This window comes from Protopterus annectens, chromosome 5.part1, assembly GCF_019279795.1.
Source record: "Protopterus annectens isolate FY-2018-M chromosome 5.part1, PAN1.0, whole genome shotgun sequence".
NCBI lineage: Eukaryota > Metazoa > Chordata > Ceratodontiformes > Protopteridae > Protopterus > Protopterus annectens.
In genome coordinates this window covers 89088302-89106111 of record NC_056736.1, presented here as the reverse complement: position 1 = coordinate 89106111, position 17810 = coordinate 89088302, and the positions used below count along the sequence as shown (strand labels likewise).

Sequence of the window (17810 nt, the reverse complement as noted above, 5' to 3'; positions counted from 1 at the left end):
TCTTCACTGGCACATCAATCTGAAGGAAATGTTGGCAGTTCAAAATGCCCTTCTAACCTTCAAGAACCTTTTACAACCAGGGCCTCTGCTAATTCGCACAGACAACACCACGGTCATGTGGTACATCAACAAGCAGGGGGGGTTCTCATTCGTACCCCCTTTGCAGACTAGCTATGGCTTTATGGGACACAGCTCTAAATTTGAATCTACATCTCCAAGCTCAATTCATTCCAGGGAAACAGAATCTCTTAGCAGACAGCCTGAGCAGAAACATTTCAGATCCTCACGAATGGATGCTAGACACCAACTTATTCAACAGGATTACTGCAGTTTGGGGATGTCCCCAGATAGATCTGTTTGCATCCCATCTCAATCATCAGCTGCCTCGCTTTTGCACCAGGTCCTTCCACAAAACAGCTTGGAGAGTGGATGCCCTGTCCTTCAGCTGGAGAAGCCTTTCAGCATATGCCTTCCCTCCACTTCCTCTACTACCTCGGGTATTACTGAAGATAAAACAGGACAAGCCCAAGTTCCTCATCTTGATTGCTCCAAATTGGCCTCGACAGTTTTGGTATCCAACTTTAAAGCACCTGTTCTTGGGGCCTCCTTGGATTCTCCCACTGAACCCTTTGCTTTTGTCCCAGCATCAGGGTCAGTTACTACATTCCAACCTCAAGACCCTTTGCCTGGCAGCTTGGCTCTTCAAAGGAATTTGATTTCCTCTAGTCTTCCCAAACAAGTTTTGGATGTTCTTTTGGAAGCTAGGCGGCCTAGCACTAGGAAATCCTATGCCTCTAAATGGAAGAGGTTTTGTATTTGGATGCAGGACCGAGGCTCGGATCCTCTGGTACCTGATCTCTCTTCTATTTTGCTTTACCTTTCGGAACTTTTATCTAAAGGACTTTCCTTTTCTTCCATTAAGATTCATGCTTCTGCTATTTCTGCGCATTTCAGTTCTGATCCTCCTGTTTTTTCTCATCCTTTGGTGAAGCAATTCTTGAGAGGGGCTAAAAATTTGCGACCTCCCAGGACCCCTCCTGTCCCTGCCTGAGATCTTAATTATGTTTTAGAAAAACTTACTTTGCCTCCTTTTGAGCCTGCTGCATCTTCAGATATTAAGTTTTTATCCTGGAAGACTGTTCTTTTATTAGCATTGACCTCTGCCAGAAGGGTTTCAGAGTTGCAAGCTCTCATGGCTGTGGAACCATACCTTATTTTCCATCAGGACAGAGTATCCTTGAGGACCAATCCTACTTTCATGCCTAAGGTGATTTCGAAAGTGGCTTTAAATCAGACAATTCACCTTCCTACTTTCTTTCCAAATCCTCAAAATAAAGGGGAAAGGATTTTGCATTCATTAGATGTGCACAGACAGTTAAGATTTTACCTGGACAAGACTAAAGAGTTCAGAAAGTCTAATCAATTGTTTGTTTCTTTTGCCTCCAGTTCTCTTGGAAAACCTATTTCTAAACAAACTATTTCCAAATGGATTGCTTATGGAATCAGATTTTGTTACACTCATCATGGGAAACAGTTTCCAGGTACCATTAGAAGTCATTCTACTAGAGCAGCTGCCACTTCTACAGCTTTCCTCAGAGGAGTCCCTACCAAGGATATCTTGGAAGCTGCCACTTGGAGTTCTGTGCATACTTTTTCCAAGCACTACAATCTCCCCCTGTTTTCTAAGTCCAGGGCAGGCTTTGCCTCTGCTGTCTTGCAGGGTATTCTTGCCTCCCCTTCTTCTATCTAAAGCCTCCTCCCCTTTTACACTGCTTTGGGATTCCACCCTACAGTTATGACTGCAACAGTGAAACACGAAGAACATAGTACAGTTGTGTACACCTACCATAAATGTAGTTGTTCGAGTGTCTTCACTGTTGCAGTCGGGGTTTCCCTCCTATCCCCTCTTTTTTCTCCCTTTTCCTTTTTTTGTGGTGTATTTGTGTTTCCTTGTTGGATTCATTTTTGTTTTGTTGGGGATTTCTGACATCTAGGGCAAGAAAGGCTGGAGAAGATGGCGTCAGCTGAGGGCTATGTACCAAAGCGTACTGACGTCAGGGTACTAGCTTGTACAGCCGACGCCGGACCCAGACTTTGGGATTCTGGCCGACCTCGGGCTGCCTGCCGGCAGGAGCACCCTACAGTTATGACTGCAACAGTGAAGACACTCGAACATCTACATTTATGGTAGGTGTACACAACTGTACTTTCTTCCTCATTTGAGTTTTTAGTAAGCTAAGGTTTGAAATTTGCATATCATGACATTCCTAATTAACCCAAATTTCAGACGTGTAAAGGTTTAGTGTGACTGGATGACATTATCATTTCTCTGCCTTACCTCTTGGGCTATCCACTGCCAGGAATGTTCACAAAAAGGTCTAGCTCCTGTCATAGACCATTGCAGGCTGCAGAGTGCCAACAGTTTTCGATATTTAGATGTCTTGCTTATTTTTGTAAAGTTTTTTTTAAAGAGTCAAGAATCACTTGGATAAGAGATCTCCTACACAGGTTGGGATTTCAAGAGAATAGTCAAAAATCTTTTTTGATTCCATAGTACAGGATTGCCTGTTTGACATCTCAGTACAAGGAGCTTTTCTTCCAAAGTAAAAATAGATGTTTATTTAGACCCATTTCCAGGCATTTTCACTCAAAACGACTGTCACTGTGAGAGGGGAATATCCCAGGATTGTGAGTTTCATTGTATACATTATTCTCATATCATCTCTTGCAAGATGCAGGGGTATCTGAAGTCTGTCTGTTCCCAGAATGAACACCCATTGTCTCTTCAAAACCCAGTTCTGGGATTTGCGAGAAGACAAATCACTTGGTGGAGACATCATATATCCCAGAATCCAGGTCTGCCATTCTGCCGTCTTGCTGTGAAGTGGGCAGCCACAACATACTCCACAGACTTTGCTTGATGAACAATATCAAGGGGGATAAATGTGCAACAACCTTGGAACAAGAAAGACAGACAAAAACATGTAAATATGAAAGAGATGCTAGCTCTCATAAAGTCTGTCAACTCTCTTAATCATCTGTTGTTGATCTTCGTGTTTCACTGTTGCAGTCATTACATTTGGGTTGTCTGCTTGCAGGTAGCCCTCAGTCGGCCTGATTAACAAAGTCTTGGGTCCTGCGTCGGTTGCTGTCCCTTCTTCCATGACGTCAGGTTGTCAGAGGTATAAAACATGCAGCCGACGTCATTACATCAGTCTTTCTTGCTGTGCGGTGCCAGAAGCAGTTCGCAAGTGCCGGTCGGCAGACTCCTGAAATTTTCGTTTTCGAGTTTCAGAACCAAAGTCTTCAACTAAAGCTAAGTACCCCATTGTGGAAACTTTTTCTTGCTCCTTACCGATGCAGTAAAAGTTAATAATTGCATTACTTGTGGAAAGCAAATACCTCATAAAGATTTTCATTCGGACTGTATTCCTTGCCTAGGCCCTGACCATGACGTACCTTGCTGTCAGTTTTGTGCTTTATTTAATCAGCGCACTATCCATCATCTGTATGTTTTCGCCTCTAAATATTTCTATTCTCAGTTTAATTATCCAGAAATGTCATCGGTTAGCCATCCGACTACCGGGATTCTGAAAAAACGCAAAGATAAAGGCAGAGACAGGCCGCCGATGTCCAAAACTGTCGACGACGCTTCTATTAAGCCAGTTCGCTGGTACTCAGTGAGGTGCTTTCACAGCCCCTGATACCCACGACTTCTTTTTCGCAGGCCTCTGCTGAGACCCATTCTGAGTCTGGTATGCCGCGAGATGCTTCAACTATGGAACCCGTGGATGTCTCTACCTTGGATGGGTCCGGAGCCGCTGTGCAGTCACCGGCTTCTGAAGTTGTATTCAGGCCTATGGAGTTGCATATTACACCGAAGCCTCTTCTTTACTTAGGCCTAAATCTCGATCCATGCCTAAAAAACTGACTACCAGGCCACATGCTCAGGCCTCTATGCCTAAAAAACAAATGATAAGAATGGCTGAAGATGTAATAACTCTAATCAGGGGTAGCCAACCCCCCCCCCCATTCTAAGAGGCCTAGGACTGAAGTTTATTATGAGTCTTCTGATCAGGTTTCTGTTTTTTTCTGATTCTTCTGATGATCTGGATTTGCCCTTATCTACTTATAAAGATTCTGATGCAGAGGACTCCATTCCCTCTGCTTCCCCTCCTGAGGATTTTTCTTTTGGGGAAAACTTGCATACTCTAAGGGAGCATTTCCACTGGGAAAGCCAGGATTTTTCTGATTCAAAAAAGAGGCGTAGGGATTTCCTTCTAATATCTCAGCATAGGCCTTTAGCTATTCCTCCTGTGCTAGACATTGTTGATGCTTTTTCAGAATCTAGTTAGGCCCCTGATTCCCTGCCTCCTGCTCCCAGAAAACCTGACAGATACTACAGGGTCCCTGAGTCCCACAAGTTCCTTTTTAAAAATCCTATTGCTGATCCAGAGACTATTTCACAGGGGCCCAAGGGCATTAAGGCTTCTACTGCTAAAAATCCTACCCCTTCTAATAGAGACTCCAGGGTGCTGGATAGATGGGGTAGGAAGGTTTACACTTCTGCAACCTTGGCCATTAGGGCTTTAAACTGCCAGCTTCATATGTTAAAGTATCATCAACAGTTATTGGAATGCTTAAACAGAAAATGATGTTGATTCCTGACTGTGTGGAAAATAAAGAATTACAGGATTTAATGCATTCTGCTGAACAAGTTGGAAAACATACTTAGCAATGTGGTTTTGATTCATTAGAGGCCTCTTGCAGGGCTGCTGTTACTGGGTCTGTGCTCAGAAAGCATGTTTGGATTAAGGAGCAATCTTTGCCTGATCATGTTAAAGCTAAATTGCTGGATGCTCCTTTAAATCAGGACCTCCTGTTTGGCAACAAGGCTGAGGAAGTTCTTAAAAAGATGGAAGATAAAGCTAAATCAATGCAAACTATTAAAGATTTCGTACAAGTTCAGCCTCCTAGATTTAGTAGGCACTGGCCCTCTAAGAATTGGTCCTTTCCAGCCCCTTCCAGGTCTTCTCAAGCCAAACTCAGACACAGCAAAAACCCCAGGTTCCAGTCCCAGAGGACACACACAACTAAGCAGTGGGGAGCCTCCACTTCCAAATCTGGGAATAATAAGACTCCCCCCTATGGTAAACTGTCAAATTGACTTCCTTTTAAAATTTCCAAACACTTATCAACTGACTGCCCCTTTGGGGGGAAAGATTGCTCTTTATGCAAAGAATTGGGAACTCATTACCCAGGACAGATGGGTTTTAAATATAGTGTCCCAGGGATACCGATTTCACTTCCACACATTGCCAACACCAAGCGGGTGGCCAGACCTACCCCCAAACCAGTTGGCAGAGGCCCAAAAACAAGTACTTTCACTCTTAAGCATGGGGGCTATTCAACTGGTACCAGAAGAGGAAAAGGGGCAAGGTTTCTACTCGAGACTTTTCCTGGTACCCAGAAAAGACAATTCATGGCGTCTTATCCTGGACCTGTCTACACTAAACACCTTTTTGGAGATTCCAAAATTCAAGATGCTGACTCTTCACCAATTATGTCCTATGCTAGGTAAAGATGCCTGGTTGGCAACACTAGATTTAAAGGAAACATACTTGCACATCCCAATCAGGGAATCTTACAGAAGATACCTATGCTTCGAAGCAGACTACGTGCACTATCAGTTCTCTGCACTGCCCTTTGGCTTATCTACTGCACCCAGAGTATTCACAAAGTGCCTAGCTCCAGTTATTGCATTTTTAGGCAAAGAAGTATTCAAATATACCCATACCTGGACGATTGTCTAATTCAGGCAGAAAGCCAGGACATACTTTTGAATCATCTGGCCTTTGTACAAAGGGCTCTAACTTGTCTGGGGTACACCGTAAATGAAAAGAAATCACATCTGGTACCCTGTCAACAAATTATGTTCCTGGGAGCAAGCTTGAATTTAATTTCCCAGATGGCTTACCTCACGCCAGAGAAACAAATTCATTTGACAACCTACTTCAAACAAGTGGCCACAAAATCTCTGCTATCTGCAAGACAAATACTGCAAGCCTTGGGGTTCATGGCCTCCTGCATTCTTCAAATTCCATATGCAAGACTGCATATGAGGAAACTACAGTGGTACCTAAAAAGCCTATGGTGTCAACATTCTCAGGATCTAGAAACAATGATTCCTATCATACCTTGCCTACGCCTAGAGTTCCTTTGGTGGGCAGAGGCCTGTCACCAAAATAAGGGACTACCTTTCACACCACCCCCTGCCTCCCAAACCTTAACAGATGCATCAGACTATGCAGGGGGGGCTCACCTGGCAGGGAAGTACATTCAGGGCAAATGGAACCCAAGTCAAATGCACCTGCATATCAATCAAAAATAAATGTTAGCTGTATAGAATGCTCTGACAGCCTTCATGGACCAAATTCTTCCAGACAGCTAATGGTAAAGACGGACAACACCACTGTTATGTGGTACATAAACAAGCAGGGAGGTACACATTCTTATCCCCTCTGCAGACTAGCCATGGCATTATGGAACGTAGCCTTGGGCTGTCAAGTGCACCTACAAGCTCAATTCCTGCCAGGAAAATTAAATACACTGGCAGACGGACTAAGCAGAAACCTCATGGACCCACACGAGTGGAAACTGGAAGCAAGGATTTTCAACATGTTGACAAGCAAATGGGGGAGCCCAGCTATAGACCTGTTTGCTTCTTCTCAGAAGTACCAATTGGACAAATTTTGCACAAGGATTCCCCACAAACAAGCCTGGAAAGTGGATGCTCTGTCCTTCAGCTGGAAAAACCTATCAGTCTATGCCTTCCTGCCTGTGCCTCTGCTCTCCAAAGTACTACTAAAAATCAAACAGGACAAACCAATGATGATTTTGATTGCTTCAGATTAGCCGCACCAACACTCACTGGTATCCCCTCCTGTGCAGTGTGTCACGGTTATCCCCATGGCACCTTCCTCAGACTTCTTCCCTGTTGTCTCAGCAGGAGAACCAGATTCTGCACCCTCAGCTTCTAACACTGAACTTGCAGCCTGGCTAATTACATAATCTCTCCTTTACCATCCCTCAGTAAAAAATTTATGTCAGATTTTACAACACTTAACTGAGATGCTTCACAAGGGCCTGTCTTTTTCCTCTATTAAAATCCATGCCATTTCAGCTCATTATAACACAGAACCTCCCCTCTTCTCTCATCCACTGCTCAAGCAGTTCCTCAGAGGGGCCACAAATGTTGAGACCACCCAGAAGAGCTGCAACCCCAGCCTGGGACCTTAACTTTGTCTTGGAGAAACTCACTCTACCTCCTTTCGAGCCAGCTGCTACTGCAGACTTAAAATTTCTTTCTTGGAAAACGGCTTTCTTTTCAGCAATCACTTCAGCTGATGGGTATCTGAATTACAGGCCCTTTTTGGCCATATCTTATGGCAATGGTATTTACTTTTTACTGGAGGTGTTCCACACCATGTAATTGCTCCCTATTTTGGGGGCTCCTGATATCTGGGGCAAAAAAAACTGATGTTTTGATGTCGGCTGCATGTTTTATACCCGACGTCATGGAAGAGGCGACAGTATCCGACGCCAAAATCCCATGACTCTGGTATTCGGGCTGACTGAGGGCTTACCTGCAGGCAGATAACCTCAAGTGTGATGACTGCAACAGTGAATACACTCGAACATCTACATTTATGGCAAGTGTACACAACTGTACTTTCTGTGGCATGACTTACTCCTCTGTCAAGGTTCATTTGTCAGCCATTTTAGCACATCTGCCCATGTATCCCTGTCTTTCATTGAATTCATATGTGAAAATGTTTTTGAAAATGCTGCTTTATGATAAACGTCCCAGAAAAAAAAAACGGTGGCTTCTCCTTGAGATCTTAATTTTTGTGTCAGAGAAGCTAACAGTTGCTCTGTTTGGATCAGCTCATCTGGTTAACTTGAGGTTCTTAACATTAAAAAAAGGTTTTGCTGATTACTCTGATCTCTGTAAGAAGAGTATCTGAGTTGCAAGCTCTTATGGCGGGGCAAACTTCTCATTTTTCACAGCAACAGTTTTTGAGACCTAATCCTTTTTTATGCTCAAGTGGTATCCACGTTTTCTTTAAGGCAAACTCTCCATCTCCCTGTTTTCTTTCCAGAACCAAAAAAAAGAGAGAGAGAAAGGATATGTCATACTTTGGATGTCCACAAAACAACTCTGGTACTATCTTGGCAGAGCAACATCTTTCAGAGCTTTTACGAAGTTTTTTATTTTGTGTGAAGGTTATTCCCACAACAACAAAACTATTCCTGGCAGTGTCAAGGCGCACACTACCAGGGCCGTGGCTTCTTCCATGGATATTTTGGAAAGGGTTGGACTCAAGAAGTAGTCTTGAAGCAGCAACATGTCCTCTGTTCAAGATGTTACAAAGCAGGTATAGGACATTCTGTAGTGGCTCTCATACCCTTCCACATCCCAATTCTAAGTTACGGTAGTCTATCCATATAGCTTAGGCAACTGCAGCAGTGATCAGTATGAAGAATGTAGTACAGATGTACAAATAAACTTGCCATAAGAGTAAATGTCCTCTCCTGTCTTCCACCCCCCTCCCTTATTTTTAGTTTTGTTTTATGCTATGATGTGGAAATATGTTTTTCATTACCTACTATTGTCCTCTCAGGGCGTAGCTTCCTTGTCTCAATTGGCATGAAAGATCTGATCTGATGTCAGTTTTCACATAATCCTTGACTGTGGGCTCGGTTCTGAGCCTCAAAACCGACTTGGCTGTTTACTTCAGCTTGCACCTTCCAAACTCTTGAGCTAGGTTCTACTCACAATGCTCCTCTCTAAATTACTTCTGATCCCATTTGGCCCTGTGTGTGTCAGACGCATCTGATCTCTCTCAAGCTTTAGCAGTTCTTCAAAATAAATGTTTTTCTCTGAATTTCTTTAAATACCTTTTATTATAGTTATATTTATCTTCTTGAATACTTTGCTCTTTCTACCTGCTACTCTCACTTTCTTTCTGTGCATGTGTGTATGATGTCTCCCCTGCTTTTTCTCTACTGTTAGGTAGATTTCTCTGTGTACCATTGCTGGTACTCTCCTTTTACCTATTTAGGTATTTTTGGCTACCATAGTTGGTACCCTCTTTCTCTCTTCTCTATCAAAAAAAAAGAAAACTTTGTTGTCCCATTTTCCGTGTGTGTGTGTGTGTGTGTGTGTGTGTGTGTGTGTGGTATGGCTGATAAATCTGATTAGTCTTTTAAACCTCCAAAGGGCACTTCTGGTTTTAAGAGGTGCCAGAAGTACAACAGAAAGATGCCCAGATGGGCATGTCTGGTGTGTACATTGTTTAGGAGTTGTACACCTACAGAAAAACTGCTCTGTATGTCATGGTTTCTCCGCCAGGACTTTAACTGAGTGGAGAAACAAGTTAATTTTGAAAAACTTACTAAAAGGAGACTTTGAAGAGGTCATATCTGAGTCTAGTATCCAATCCAATCCAATTCATCATCCTGTTCTTCCTTCTCTTCTAAACCGAAGAAACGTTCACACTCAGTTTTAAGCAGTTCCTCGGAACTGATTAGAAAGGTATCTAAACAGCCTAAGATGTCGACAGTTCCCTCTGCACCGATAGACAAGACAGAGTTGGCACCTACTACTTCTTCAGACAAAACAACTAATGCTTCCGCACCAAAAATTTTGTCGGTACCGGAGAAGACCACCTTGATTTCGGCTCCAAGAACAAGGCACTCTCCCTCAGTCGATCCATTTAAGGACCGACCACCTAGCCCTTTCATGGAGCAAAGACCACCTAGGTCGTCTCCTGCATCATCTGTTCGACCCACTAAGAGCCTGTCCGAATCAGACATCATGAGGCTGGTGGACCAGCTCTTGATGGCGAGTGGATTACTTTAATCTTCGGTTCCCAGCAAAGTCAGCATCGAGACTGTCCTACTTCAACACAATCTCATCTCCTCTTCCTCCTCCAACTCCATTTGAGTTGTTGGAGCCCCTGGCACTGACCTATCCAGCTCCGACTGTCTCAGTTCCGGTAAGAGCCTGATCTGAAGTAGGATGTTCATTTGTCAGCAACCTGTGGGTTACGGATCCGATTTCGGATCCGAGCCGGCAACTTGTTTCAAGCTAATGGATCCGAGCTCCTAGCTCCTCCCTTCACCCATAATCCCCTGCTAACCCTCCATGACCTCAGATCTAATTTGCCGCGCTTGTGGATGGCTGGATCCTTTTGAACTCGTCAGATAAGTGAAAAAAGTTTACTTTTTTTCAAAGTACTTCTTGTCAGAAATTTCTTCTTTAGTTAAAATTAATCTTTTTAAAGTGTGTAAGTGTTAGGCTCCTTATTTTTTGATCTTAATTAGTTACCCTCCCTTCGCTGGTCGTTAGTGTGCGAGTGTGTGTTGCGTTTCTTTTGGGGCCTGTGTGTGTGTGTGTAGTTGTTTTTCCTTTTCTTTTCAAAAAAAAAAAAAGAATGGCTGAGGCCCCAAAAGCCATATTTTCCAAATGTACAGAGTGTGGCCATAAGCTCTCCCCGGCTGATGGCCACACTCTGTGCGTTTGGTGCCTTGGGGTTGAACACCTCACCTCGGGCTGTACCCATCTGTACAGCGTTCAACCCCAGGGCACTGAAAGAGCGGAGGTCGAAGCTGGTCCTGGCGGGACTTTTACCCCCGGACTCGGCTTCGGCCTCCGCTACCTCTGCTGCTCCCGTGGCTCCACCACAGCCTGTGGTCGCTGCCACTCCTGCCCCTCTGCCTCCGTCCGGGACTAAAACTCCCGCTAAAGTGTCGGAGGACAGGGAGGCCAGGAGGGAGAAATGGAGGGAGAAGCACCACAAGCGGCGGGCCGAGACCTCCGTTTCGGCCCCGCCAGCTAAGCGGGCTTCTCCCTCCACTGCTTCTAGGTCTCCTTCTCCTCGGCTCCGATCCCCTTGTTTCTCCCCGGGGCCCGAGGAGGAGGCGACCCGATCTCCGACGAGGTCATCGAGGCGGCATTCCAGGCCTGCCTCGGCGGCCTCCTCGAGATCTACTTTCAGTTTATCCGATGCAGACTTGGACCAGATGATGCAAAGATTCATCCAGGCCCAGCTGCAGATGGGAGTGCTCTTGCCTCCCCCCCCTCAGGGGGGGTGCTCGACACCCTTTTTCCACCCAATTGCTCCTTCTCCGACCCGCTACCCGGGTTCGGAGCGTTCAGAGCCGAGCAGTGTTGGAGCCGGGGGTGGGTCGGCACCGACAATACTTGGTACTTTGGATCCGACCCTGCCCTCGAGCCTGTCAGATCCGACCTCTCGGAGCCATGGTCCGAGCTTCGGATCCGGGGGATTCAGTGTGCCTTCGGCTCCGTCCAGGTTGGAGCACACTGGTCCCTCGGATCCGACGGTCTCGGCGCCGGCTCCGATCCCTTCATCGGATCCGAGTGGGAGCCGACTTTCAGATCCATTGGAGAGTGGCTCTCCCACGGCCTTCGATGTTGTGGAGAGGGCTCTGTTGAGAGCATCCGGGCCCCCGGTCCTTGCATCGGCTCCTACCTGCACTGCCTCTCTGCTGGGCCAAGCTTCCATCACCCGGCCAAAGGGACAGCCTGCTTCGATGTCACAGATGGTTCCATTGGAACAAGATGTTGCTGGCGAGGCCTCCTCGGACAGTCCCCCCGAGGAAGCTCCCCGCAAGCATAAGTGCAAAAGGAGGCATGTGGACTCCCCTGAGTCCTTAACCGAGGGCACGGACTTGGAGGAAGTGGAAGGCTCCCCAAGATCGCCCCCTGAGGATGTCCCTTTGGAGACATCATGGAGATGCTGAGAATCAGAGGTGGGTGGTCTGCCCCCAAGTCTTCCTCTGACGAGTCCGTGTTTCTGGAGGCATTCGAGGCAGGCCCGTCTACCTCTTGGGTGTCCCCTCCAGCCGACCCCCTGGTGGACCTCATTACCACCAGGGCGTGGAAGGATCTGGACACCGTGGCGCCAATACCCAAGCGCCCGGATAGGATTCTTAGCCCCCCCCTCAGACCGATCACATTGGAGTAAGGGCCCCCCCCCGTAGATGCCATGTTGACAGCGGCAGCCACAAAGAGGGAATTGGCTCGGGAGAGTCCCTCAGTCCATCCACCGAGCAGAGAGTCCCGTTTGATGGACCGCTTAGGGAAGCGAGTCTTTAGTTCAGCGACCTTCTCGGTAAGGTCTCTGAACTATATGGCACATGTCATCAGGATGCAGCGGGATCTTATCAAAGAATACGCTGCGTCCCCCCCTGAGTCCATGTCGGAGGATGACAAACAATTGTACTCCACCCGAGTGGCCACTCTGAGATCTATTTCAAACACCTCTATGCGGCTATTGTCCCACGCCACAGAGGAAGCCTGTAGGGCTAGCGGAGCAGGCCTAGTCAGGAGACGTCAGGCCTGGCTCCGTCATTGTGATTTTACAGAGCCCTTTAAAGCATCCTTCGCGAACGCCCCTTTTGATGGTTCTGCCCTATTTGGCAAAACAGTTCGCGAGACACTTGTCCAGAGCGAGAAGGATGGGAAGACGTTTTCTGCCATCGGAGTCTGCTTCTCTGCCCCCCAGCGGTCCTTTTCGAGGAACCAAAAGGGTCAGAAGAAGATGTGGTTCCGGAAATCACAACATTCCCAACCAGCTCCGGACAGCCAGTCCTGCCATGGCAGAGGAGGACAGGGAGGACGTCGCCCCAGGGGCAGAGGGGCTCCAAGAAACTTTGGGTCGAGAGAACCTCTCTCTGAGCGGCCCGCGCAGCAGCCCTGAGGGGTTGCCCGGCTGCTCCACTCTGGAAGCAGTTGGGGGGCGTTTTTCAGAACACTTAGCGGCATGGGAGTCCATCACAACAGATCGCTGGGTGCTTCGCATCATATCCAGAGGGTACAAAATACCAATACTCCATGTTCCCAAATCCAATAACCTCCCCGATGTACCACCCGATCAGAGGGAGGCCGCAGCTGCAGAAATTCAGCAGCTGCTAAGAAAAAGAGCCATCCAGCCCATCCCCCAAGACCATCTCGGATTAGGGTTCTACTCCAGGTTCTTTTTGGTGCCAAAAAAGATGGGGGACTTGAGTCCTATCCTAGACCTTTCCCGCTTGAACCTGTCAGTAACCAAGGAGAAATTCCGAATGGTCACTCTTCAATCTGTCCTCCCCCTTTTGAGGGAATATGATTGGATGTGCTCTATAGACCTCAAGGATGCGTACTACCACATTTTAATGGACAAACGATCCAGGAGGTTCCTTCGCTTCCGGCTGGGGGCCAGTCACTACCAGTTCAGGGTCCTTCCCTTTGGCCTCACCACAGCCCCCAGGGTGTTCACCAAGGTATTAGCAGTGATTGCGGCCCACCTCTGACTCCAGGGAATACAGGTCTTTCCATACCTGGACGACTGGCTCCTGACCACACCAACAAGGCATCTACTTTGCTCAGCCAGAGACTTCTTTCTCCATCTAGCCCCACAACTAGGCATTACTATCAACTTCGGCAAATCTCTACTGGCTCCGACGCAGGTCATAGAATTCATAGGTGCCAGAATAGACACCAGAGATTTGCAGGCCTTCCTAACTTCCGAGAGAATCCGGAACCTACAACTTCATGTGTGGGTTATCCTTCATTCAGAGGCTTCACCAGCGGAATTGGTCCCGAGGGCACTAGGCTCCATGGCGGCAGCGATTACGCTCCTTCCATGCGCCCGTTTGAACATGCGAGTACTGCAATGGACTCTGTTAGTGCAATGGTCCTTCCTATCCCCTCCTCTCCACCATCCCATTGCTATCAGCAAGGCTTGCAGGAGGGCGCTACTATGGTGGCTCCAAGCCTCGAACTTCCATACGGGCCGTCCCTTCTGCACCTCTCCCCCACTCGCCACAGTGACCATGGACGCTTCCCGCCTCGGGTGGGGGGGGCATTATTCAGGCAGGACAGTCCAAGGCACGTGGAACGATACGGAGACCTCCCTGCATATCAACGTTCTGGAGATGAGTGGTGCTGTTGGTGTTGCAAGCACTTCAGGGCTTCCTCTCCACAGGAACGATTGCAATTCAGTCGGACAACATGTTGGTGGTCTGGTATATCAACAAACAGGGGGGAACCAGATCTTACCCTCTATGCCGCGAAGACATGAGAGTGTGGGAATGGGCGATCTCCACCAACCGCTTTCTGATTGCAATGCACATTCCGGGCAGGACCAACATCCTAGCGGACAAGCTCAGCCGCACCCTTCTTACCCCGTTCGAGTGGTCTCTCAATCCTTTAGTAGCGAAGCAGATATTCGCAACATGGGGGTGACCCTGCTGCGATCTTTTTGCATCTCCATCAAACACCAAATGCGACAATTTCTTCGCTCTAATCCCCCCTCCAGGAAACTCCAAGAGGCGCTCTGGTGCATGCTTGGCCACCCGGTCTACTCTATGCCTATCCTCCTCTACCACTGATGATACAACTCTTACAGAAAGCCTTGCGGTTGGGGAGCAAGATGATTCTCATTGCCCCATTCTGGCCTCGGCAAATTTGGTTCCCTTACCTGTGGTCTCACCTTGTGAATCACCCTTGGATTCTAGATCCCATTCCGGATCTCATCTCCCATCCGTTGAACTTACCAACTCCAAACCTGGACAATCTGAAACTGACAGCTTGGTTGCTCCAGTTCCACTCCTAGTTAGGACTCCCTGTATCTCTTCACCAGTCAAAGCCATCCTCGTGGCAGCGCATAAGCCCTCCACCAGGAAAGTGTACCACAGTAAATGGAAACGTTTTTCCATCTGAGTGGAGCATCACGATCTAGATCCCTTTACGGCTCCTCTTCCATCCATATTAGACTTCCTAACTGAACTCTTTCAGGAAGGCGCTAGTTGTTCAACTGTCAAAGTGCAATTGGCAGCCATATCACATTACCATGTGGGACATGATACAGGGCCCTTGATGTCGGCCAAATTGTGTAAAACCTTTCTCAAGGGCACCTTTTTACTTAGACCCCCTGTAAAGGAAGCCGTACCCCCCTGGGATCTTACATTAGTTCTTCAAGCCTTGACTGCTCCACCCTTTGAACCCGCTGCTTCAATAGATCTCAAATTCTAGTCATGGAAAACAGCATTCCGTGTAGCCATCACTTCAGCGCAAAGAGTGTCGGAGCTTCAGGCTCTCTCTGTGAAGCCTCCTTACCTGATCTTTCACCCAGATAGAGTGTACCTCAGGATCAATCCCTCCTTTATTCCCAAGATAGCATCAGAAACCAACGTAAATCAATCCATAAATTTACCAGTTTTCTTCCCTAAATATCAGAATAAGGGAGAGTACAAGCTGCATTCATTAGATGTTCATAGGCAGCTTCACTTTTATACTCATAGGACAGCTGGCCATAGACAATCCAACCAGCTGTTCGTTTCCTTTGCCAAATTTAACTTGGGGAAGCTATCTCTAAAGTATCTTTATCTCGCTGGATTTCCCAATGTATCCTACTGGTGTATCACGCCTCGGGTAGTCCCGCACCAGAAGGAGTTCGTGCTCATTCCACCCGCTCCATTTCTACCTCTGCGGCGTTCAAGTCTAGAGTCCCATTGGATGATATTTGTTCTGCAGCCACTTGGGCTTCATCTCATACCTTTATTAACCACTACAAGCTAGACGTGCTTTCTAGAGGGAGAGCATCCTTTGGCTCTGCGGTGCTTCATAATATCCTTCCATGATGGCCACTCAAGGTGCAGGTAGCTGGGGACTCTGTCCCACAGGTTGCTGACAAATGAACATCCTACTTCAGATTTAGAAGTTATGTACTCACCATAACATTCCATCTGAGTAGGTAGTTCATTTGTCTGCAACCATCCCCCCCTCCTTCCCCCTGACCTTCTTCGGATCTACTAGTTGTTAGATATCCTTTGTTGGATATATATTGAGGGGCAAACTCGATCTGAGGTCATGGAGGGTTAGCAGGGGATTATGGGTGAAGGGAGGAGCTAGGAGCTCGGATCCATTAGCTTGAAACAAGTTGCCGGCTCGGATCCGATATCGGATCCGTAACCCACAGGTTGCAGACAAATGAACTACCTACTCAGATGGAACGTTATGGTGAGTACATAACTTCTAATTCTCTGGAACCAAGATTTGCCTTGAGGTGCTCTGGTCTTTTGGAACCGGAGGTCTCCTGGGGTCGAGACTTTATTGCCGGTTCTGAGAGGCTTCTTTTGGACCCCTACATACCCCTTGGTGCTTCAGCTTTTATTGGCTCGACCTAGGCTTCTGGTGCGGGGAGGGACCACAGTTCCGAAAGTGTGTTTTTCGATTCTGGGCTTCCAACCCTCTGTCATGGAGAAGCCCTTGTCCATTGTGAACTCCCAGTCCTTGCCATCCCTGTCGGACCAAACTTAGGCATTCCCTCAACGAGAGCTACCGTGAGCCTCATCCCTGGGACAGAGTGCACAAAAGCCTCAGGAAAGAACCACCTTGGTGGTTTCCTCTTTGGATACTTCCCAGAAACATACCCTGAAAAAGTGCTAGAAGAAGCACTTCAACTCCCTTGAGCAGCAGCCACATAGTCTTCTCCTCATACCTTTATCAGTCATTACAAATTGGACTAGGTCTCTAGGGGACCTGCATCTTTCGTTTCGATGGTGCTTAGGAGCATTCTTCCATGAGACCTACCAAGGTTCAGGTAGCTAGGTACTCTGTCCTATAGTCAAGGATTATATGAAGATTGACAACATCAGATAAAGAAGGTATGTCTTACCATAACGTTCCATCTGTGTTGTTGATCTTCACTAATCCTTGACATCCCCCCCCCTCCTTCCCCAGGCCTGAGACTCTTAGTGGATCGAATACTCCCAAGATTGACTTCATTACACGAACACAGACCTGGTCTTTTCTTTTTATCTACTGTCTGTCTGCTACTATTTTAGGCAAACTTGATCTGAGGTAATTTAGATAGGAGTAGTATGCGTAGAACCTAGCTCGAGAGTTTGGAAGGTGTGAGCTGAAATAAATGTCCAAGTCAGTTCCGAGGCTTGGGACCAAGCCCACAGTCAAGATTAGTGAAGATAGACAACACAGATGGAACGTTATGGTATAACTATTTTTCTTTTTTTCATAGCTTCTTGTAACCAGTCTTCCTCTCTTGTTTTCAAGTTTTGCAAATGAGTGGAACAGCATTTTCCCCTCCTACTTTCCCCTCCTGCTGACTGTGGTAAGGCCTTTGTTCTTGCAAGAGGCCCTTGTTCATTTTCTGTTGTGGCTGTGGAAAAGGGTTAGGGTAAGCTTAGGCTTCTTTCTTTCTTTCTGGTTTGCATGCCACCTTTTGAAGCAGTTCACACCCATCTCTGGTGGTGGTTTGAAGTACAGTGTGGACTATGTTTTTTTTTGCCTTAAACTTTCCTCCTCCCGCTGTGGGTTTGGAAGTCAGTCAGTGTTTTGCTGTCTACTTGAAGTTTTATCTTTGGTTATTCCACTGTAATGCAGGCTCACAGCCTGATATGCACCATTTTGAGAGACCAACCTCCTGATCCTTTTGGCTTTGTTGTGGAGGTGGAAGCTTGTAGCCTTTGGCTTTTTACCATTGTTTTCCAGGTACATTTTTTTCTTTTATTTTGACCCTGAAGATGGGATTTGCAGATAGGCTTCCCTTTGATCATCCTTTGTACTAGTCCTTGTGTGTTCCTTCAACCTCTTCCTCACTTGTGATTATTCTACCCAGTCTTTGGATCTATGGGGTGGGGTTCAATGTTACATTTAACAGATCCACTCTTACTGTATTATTTGATTTTTAAGTCAACAAATGCTTTCTTATTGCATCAGT

General features: G+C 46.8%; 1 protein-coding gene across 1 annotated transcript in view; it reads left to right on the top strand.

Moving 5' to 3' along the window:
- MYCBP2 (MYC binding protein 2) overlaps window positions 1-17810 on the top strand; it is a gene marked incomplete in the record, with an annotated part of 5088083 nt that overhangs the window by 3017398 nt on the left and 2052875 nt on the right.